At 51.0% G+C, this 7,511-nt stretch overlaps 1 long non-coding RNA gene across 2 annotated transcripts; it reads left to right on the forward strand.

The window, feature by feature from the left end:
• Positions 1-1,065: 1,065 nt before the first annotated feature.
• On the forward strand, positions 1,066-4,817 carry LOC147001417 (uncharacterized). Of its 2 annotated transcripts, none has more exons than XR_015044994.1 (3): positions 1,066-1,175; positions 2,644-2,876; positions 3,974-4,817. It is a non-coding gene; the product is annotated as an uncharacterized LOC147001417 (long non-coding RNA). The 2 variants fall into 2 exon arrangements; XR_015044993.1 differs by having other exon boundaries at positions 2,704-2,876.
• Positions 4,818-7,511: the final 2,694 nt, after the last annotated feature.

Consider the following 7,511-nt stretch of genomic DNA (forward strand, 5'->3'; position numbering starts at 1 on the left):
AGGCCACAGCCTGAGTTCTGCTACCCTGAAAGCTGATTTGGTTGCCATGTGAAACCTTGTTATGTAAATCAGCAGTGGAGCCTCTACTCTCAGGTCAAAGAAATAGGAATCGAGCCCCACCCTACAGCTTTATACCAGCTCTGAGTGTGGGTTAAGGGCAGAGCAGGTGGCCTGGGTGAGGTATGCTGGGATTTTCCCCAGATGTCTTCACGGAGAGGGATACCAGGAGCTATACACCTGGGGCCACCTGTCCAAGGGTGGAGACACAAGGTCCTATTACTCTAATGAGTGGGGAGCCTCCTGATGCCTTTGACACAGTTCCTCCATCTCTGAGGCAAAGGGGAAGAGTGTGGCTGGTTTCCAGGACCCAAGGCTGACCACCATCTTTTCATGAGTCCAGTTCCACGAGGCAGCCAACACTGCCTTCTGCTTTGAGAAAGAGTGTGTCGCAGCCACACAGTTTGCTTCTGCAGTCCTGTGCTTCTGTCTCAGAAAGCATGTTACTAGCCGGGCAGTGGTGGCGCTCGCCTTTAATCCCAGTGATCAGGAGGCAGAGGCAGGCAGATTTCTGAGTTCAAGGTCAGCCTGGTTTACAGAGTGAGTTCCAGGACAGCCAGGGCTACACAGAGAAACCCTGTCTGTAACAAAAGAACAAAAAACAAAAAAACAAACAAACAAAAAAAACAACAAGAGAGAGAGAGAGAGAGCGCGCGCGAGAGAGAAAGACAGAAAGAAAGAAAGAAAGAAAGAAAGAAAGAAAGAAAGAAAGAAAGAAAGAAAGAAAGAAAGAAAGGAAGGAAGGAAGGAAGAAAGGAAGAAAGAAAGAAAGAGAAAAACAGAAAAGAAAAGAAAGCATGTTGCTTTCCACAAGGCTTCTGGTTTTCCTGTTCTCCCCTACCTGTTTTTTCCAGGGCACCCAATGGGTGACAGTACCACGTCCAGGACACTGGACTGGAGCCACCTTTATAGAACCGGTTTGAAATCAAACAATGCCGTGGTACACAAGCCAGCTGAGCCAGAGGTGTCCATGGGCCAAGAGGGGCAAAGGCCGAGGGACCAGAGCAGACCATGGTGCATATCCAGGGAGCTCACCCTTGTTTACCAGGGAGCTAGGAGGTGACTGATGGAACTGTGCCACCCCAGGGAGCATGTAGATATCTCTCCTCACCTCGGAGGTAAAAGAAGGGGCTCCTGGGTGGGTTGGGTGAGGGAAGCAGGACAAGGGTCTACAACCTTCTGAACCTGTGTCGGGCTGTCCTATAAGCATGGCGGCCTTCAACCCAGGTATCCTCTGCCCCCAGATGGAACTGAGAGTGGGAGGTGAGCGAGCATCTGGAGAGGGTGGCTCTCAGTGGAAATTGAGTAGAATGGCAGAAATAAGTCAAGCCCAGGCTGGGGGCGGGCGGGGGGGGGGGAGGTTAGAATGCTTGCCTGGCATGCAAGAAGCCGTGGGTTCAATTCCCAGCACTGCATAAACTGGGTCAGGGTGTCTCCCAGCTGAAATTTCACTACTCTGGAGGCAGAAGCAGAGGGGATCCAGAGCTCAAGGTCACACTACCCTTGGCTACATAGTGAGTTCAAGGCCACCCTGAGCTTTAAGTTAAATAAAATATCCTTGCAGGTGGATAATTTGAGAAGTTCCCAGACCCTATGAGGACAGCCCTAAGGGACAAAATATAGTGGCAGGAGTGAGCTGGGCAGCAGATAGCTCAGTGGACATTTGAATCTACCTAGAATTGGCCCCAGCTGTGTGACTAAGGACTTGGGGGCCCTCACCACCATGTGTACTAAGGTAGGGAGGGGATGGAGGCCTTAGTCAGAGTTTGGGAAGGTATATGGCCTAGAAAACCTTCTGGACATACGTGTAACGAGGAAGCCTGCTCTGGACTCTCTGTTCCCTGTAGCCTGGTTTCCCTTTTGCCTGGCACACACAGCAGGCAGAGTCCAGACTCGCTGACCTCAAAAAGTTCCGCCCCTCTAGCCTTGTGCTTCTGACTATTTATTTCCTGCAGAAAGCTCAGGGTTTTGCCTACTGTGTAAAAAGCAGAGGCGGCTCCACCCAAGGGGCCCACACAGAAGCCCAGGGATACTCTTGTCTGCATCCCAGACTCCACGCCCCCCCCCGGCCCCGCCTTGATGCCACCCCGTGCCCCCCACCCCGGTGCAGAGAGGGAGGCACCTGTGTCTGGCACACCTTCCTGCTGGGTCTGGAATCACTATCTTAGAACTAAGAGTGAAAACCCAGAAAAGCTCTGAGCCACCATCCAGCCCCTAAAGTCTTCCTTCTTTATCTCTCCACATCCCATCCCATCCCTCCCTCCCTGCTAAGGCAGAGGCAAGGATTCGACCACTGATAATTGATTGTGACTTCTCTCCACGCAAGCACAGGCTCACCGAGGGATAAAACACGAAGGAGCCCAGTGGTCAAGAGCTCAGGCTGCTCCCACATTTCCCTGGAAATCACTTAAAGGTGCCAGCATAGGAGACGTCACAGTGTGCCCCACCCCCACCCCAGGCCTGCAGAGTATGCACGGTTTCAGTCCACCCTCACTTAAATAGACTGTAGGTTCCCTTTGTAGGTAAGGAGACTGACAAGCCCACACTGCAAGCTAAGGGCAGGGCTCCGTATGGAATTCTCAACAGGCCCGTCTACTCCAGCATGGCTGGCGAGTCCCCGACAAGCCTTTCTCCACATCTCTGCAGTGTGAACACCCAGGCGCCTCCATTCAGAGCCTGGCTCCGTAGCCAAACGAGTCTAGTGATGTCATCGTTGCCATGGAAACTCTCCCCAGGCGTCAGGCAGGACCAACCTCCCCTGAGCAGTTTCCCTTTGTGTGGACTTTGCAATGCGTTGCCAAGGCAGTGAGGCCTGCTGGGTGAGTTGGCACAGGGCAGGGAAGGCAGACAAAACCCCACACTGCATCCCAGAAACCACCACTCACAGCACAGCAGGAGAGACGGGGCTGCAGCTGTAATCTCTGCTGCAGGGTGTGTGTGTGTGTGGGGGGGGGCGGGGTGTAACGTCGAGGGGTGTGGCAATTAAGAGGGGATGGAGACCTGTTCAGAACCCCTGATGCCAATGGCCTTTGAGCGTGGTTAGCGGGATTCTGACCCCTGTATCTGCAGGGCCTGGATCTTGTGAAAGGGCAGACAAGCTCGGCAGGGTATGAAGAGGAATTGGTGGTTTGGCTGTTTGAGTGCAAGTCACTCTGAGAATCACTGCTGAAGAAAGAACCCCCCCCCCCCATGAAGTACACTAGCTGCGTTAGTCCCTCTTGTCTCTCAGAATCCTCACAGCAACTCCGGGGAAGGGGACAGAAGAAACAGGGTGCCTTCTGTACTTCCAATTCTGTCACTGGTGGTGGCGTGGGATTTGGGTTTCTTTCAAACACTATATAGCTCGTTGACCTTGAACTTGAAATCCCCCTGTCTCAGCCTCCAGAGCACTGAGATTGCAGGTGTGTGCTGCTATCTCTGCCTTGTTTACCTCTTTGTATTTCTTATTGCTTCCTCCTGGTTACCCATTTGTGCCTAACACAGTTTAGATTCAAAATGGGGGGGAGGGGTCCAAGTTCCCTCGCTGAGGCCTTTTCAATCCAGGTTGGCCCCGCAGCCTGGGATCTATCGGTTTTAGAGAAAGAGTACTACTCTACCTTTATAGAGTAATCCTGCTCGGTCTACCAGGCCCTCCAACACCCAGATCTCAGGCAAGGGATTGCCACAGAATCTGCCCCTCCCTCCTGGCTGCCTACAGAGGCTCCAAAAGCTATTGGCTAGTAAGGAAAGCCAGTGTCCTGGCTAATGTCTACAAGGCCGCCTCCATCCCAGCTTCAAGTCACACCCTCTTTTGTCCTAGAAGCTGCAGGGGCCTCACTCCTAGGTTGTTTAAAAGGCCCCTGTTCCTTGCCAGTGCCTGTGGCTAGCTAGCCCTTGACTTGGAGCATAAAAATCTTCCTTGTGCCCCTGTTCTTAGAAACCTCCAGGAAGAAACTTCATGACCTTTGCTGGCAAATGACAGAGTCTCATGCTTAGAGCTGAATGAAGACCATGGCGTTCCTGGGTTCACCCGGAGCCTTCCTGCTTTCTTGGTCATCTTCTTCCTTAACTTCCCAGAGGGCTGAAGGGGAGGACTCCTGCTCTACAATCCTGTGGGCTAGGCTACTTTGTTCAGGCTGGGAGGAGACAGACTCTCGGTATGTCCTTCTGCCCTGAGCCTGGGCTCCTCCTCCACCTGTGTGTCTCTGTTGAAGGTCTACCAAGTCACCTGGTATGATGTCAGGAAGGGTTGTGGGGTGAATGGCTATAGGGCTCTCAGGCTGTACTGGGTGCGCCTGCCTACAGCCAGACAGCATCTGGACCAACCGTGACCCACCTCTGCCTGCCATTCTTTCCTGAAGCAAGTATTTCCTGACATCTGTGCTTTGTGCTCTGAAGGCTTTCCCCCTGCTTCCAAAGGTCCCGAACAAGCCAAAAAGGATGAAGGAAAAAAAAAATGTATGAAAACCAGGCAGCTCACCAGGACTTCTGCCCACACAGCAGCGAGGGAAATTGCCATCAGCAACGGTGGTCAGCGCTAGCTCAGCCCGTGGCACTGTGACAAACACCTTTGTTCCATTTTCCAAACTTCCTGTACTTTAAGACCGTGTTTTGGTAACAGAGACTCCCAAGGAATGCGAGCACTGAGCTTGAGAGCACATGGCTTCTAGACAGCAGGAAGGGAGGCTGGGGAGGAGGCTGGGGTGGAGGTCGACACCTGCCCTCCCCAAAGGGGCATGCCCAGGACCAGTGAAAAGTGCCCCTGTGAGGCTGCCAAAGCTTGGAGTTCTGGCAGGGGGCAGGGGCAGGGGCAGGGGCACCCCCGGGGACGCAGACCTCAGTGAGAAAGTCCAGGGTGACCGAAGGTCACCGATGAAGAATCTTACCAGGCCTTTGAACTTCCTCTTTGGGGCAACAAGCCTGGAGAGCTCAGAAGAAATGAGGGTACAGATTGTCCACAAGGGTGGGGTAGCCCTGTGAGCTGGCTTAGCCAAACCTCAGTTTAGTCATCCATAAATGGGGACAAGATACTTTTTACACAGACACAGGCAGCTGGGAGGATATCTTTTATTATCTTATGGTTTTGGCTTATTTTTGTTTTGTTTTGTTTTTTTGAGACGGTTTCTCTGTGTAGCCCTGGCTGTCCTGGAACTCACTCTGTAGACCAGGCTGGCCTTGAACTCAGAAATCTGCCTACCTCTGCCTCCCAAGTGCTGGGATTGAAGGCATGTGCCACCACTGCCTGGCTTTTTTTTTTTTTTCTTCTTTTTAAAGGGTCTCATTATATAACCCGGATTAATCTAGAACTCACCCTGCAGCCCAGGCTGGCATTAAACTTTCAATCCTCCCACCTCAGCCTCCTGAATGATGGGATTATAGGCATATACCACCACATCTGGCTCTGTTGAGGGAGGGGACTCAATGGCTTAAGTCCCCTAAGTCCCTATCGGATCATGCCCCAAACAGACAGGGGATGCAGAAAATGCTTTGGAAAACCAGATGACTGCCCAGCCATGGCTCTAACCGACTGGAGAATCCTCTCCACACCAATGGGAGGTGTAAAATCTCCCTGGGTCTCGAAAATCTGGACAAGAAGACACTCCCTGTTTCCAGGCTTCCTGATCCTAACTGCAGCTTGGAGCCCCAGCCCTGGAAGCCTGAGGCTTTCTTGTGAGGATCCCTCAGGGGCCCAGGCTATGGAAACTGCCACAACCTGTCCTGCCATAGCCAAGCAGCTGCCTGCCGGAACAAGATGGATTATGGCTTTGTGGGGGAATCAGATGCGTAAAAAGCCTGTGAAGGTCAAATGAGCTCCATGCGGGTTGCGATTTCCCATCTAAATGTTAACATTGACCTTGCTGAAATCGTGCCTCTGCATTTCTGTTGTGAACCTTTCTGTAGACTCATTTCTTCAAAGGGACAAAACAGAGTTTAATGGTGGGAACCTGGGGGCCCTTTGTGTGACCCTAGGTGGCATCAAAGAAGGTGGCACCAGCTGGATCTGCCCACAGAGATGGCCACTACCTGAAGTATGGAGTTTTGCCAAGCAATAAGGAGAAAGCCTTGTAGGAGGCAAAGGGCACCCACTGGGCCCTGGGTGAGCATGGTAAATATGTGCTTATAGCCTTGCATTTGGGGTTGAGGAGTGTATGTGGGGTTATCTTCAAAATACTCCCTCCAAAGGAAGGCCTAAGGCGATTAGGGTTTTCATTCCCTTCCACGTTCCTTGCATCTGAGTCTTTAACCAAACAGGAGCCAGGGCAGGAGATAGGATCATGGTTTTTTCCATTTTGCAAGATCTGGAACTGAGGCTTCACACGTAACTTAGTCTAGATCCCACGGAGACCAGCTTCTGCCCCAAGAGCTGGGATCACTGTAAAGCAGGTTTTCCCAAGGGCTGCCTCTCGTGCTAGTCTCTCTGAGGCTGTCAGCTATTATGGATGGTGGAATTTCTCTCCCTCTGTAAGTTTTCTTATTTGCTTGTTTGCTTTCAAAGAGAACCTTGCTATATAGCTCAAATGACAAATGTGGTTTGAATGTTTGTGGATATGGCTAAACTTCCGTCCAATAACAATACATTTGTATACCTAGCACCACAGTGAATTTGGAGGCAGGGTCTCTCACCAGCCTCCCACTGTTTATTTAGCAAGCCCCAGGGATCCACCCATCTCTTCCTCACCAGCCCTGGGATTAACAAATGGAAACACCCAGCCTCACACCTTTAATCACATGGGTTCTGGGCATTGACTGGTTTTCATGCTCGCAGGGCAAGCCTTTGCTAGCAGAGCCATCTCCACGGGACCCCTTTCCTCCTCTTACTTTATTTTGCATATTCATTATTATCTATTCATGTTGGCTCTTGTACAGACTCACATAGCTCCTAGGTTAGCTTTGAACTCCTGATCCTCCAACATCATCTTCCTAAGCATCTGGGATTACAAGCCTGCACCATCAGATTTGACTATATTTTATTTTTGGTTTCTTGAGACAGGGTTTCTTTGTGTAGCCCTGGCCATCCTGGAACTCACTCTGTAGACCAGGCTGGCCTGGAATTCAGAAATCCACCTGCCTCTGCCTCCCAAGTGCTGGAATTAAAGGCATGCGCCACCTCTACCCAGCTTTAAAAGTTTTTAGACCCATGACAAGAAACCTAAAAAAGAATCCGGGGCTGGTGAGATGGCTCAGTGGGTAAGAGCACCTGACTGCTCTTCCGAGGGTCCGGAGTTCAAATCCCAGCAACCATATGGTGGCTCACAACCATCTGTAAAAGATCTGACTCCCTCTTCTGGAGTGTCTGAAGACAGCTACAGTGTACTTACATATAATAAATAAATAAATAAATAAATCTTTTTTAAAAAAAAAAGCATCCGTAAGCCATGGATATTACTTGGTATGGTTTCCCATATTGTTATTCACCTTCACCTGTGGGAAAACCCAGTTTCCTTGTATCTGAAGAAAGGCTTCACATCTTTATC

The sequence above is a fragment of the Mus caroli genome, unplaced genomic scaffold (assembly GCF_978045245.1).
Source record: "Mus caroli unplaced genomic scaffold, Mus_caroli_1 scaffold_13, whole genome shotgun sequence".
NCBI lineage: Eukaryota > Metazoa > Chordata > Mammalia > Rodentia > Muridae > Mus > Mus caroli.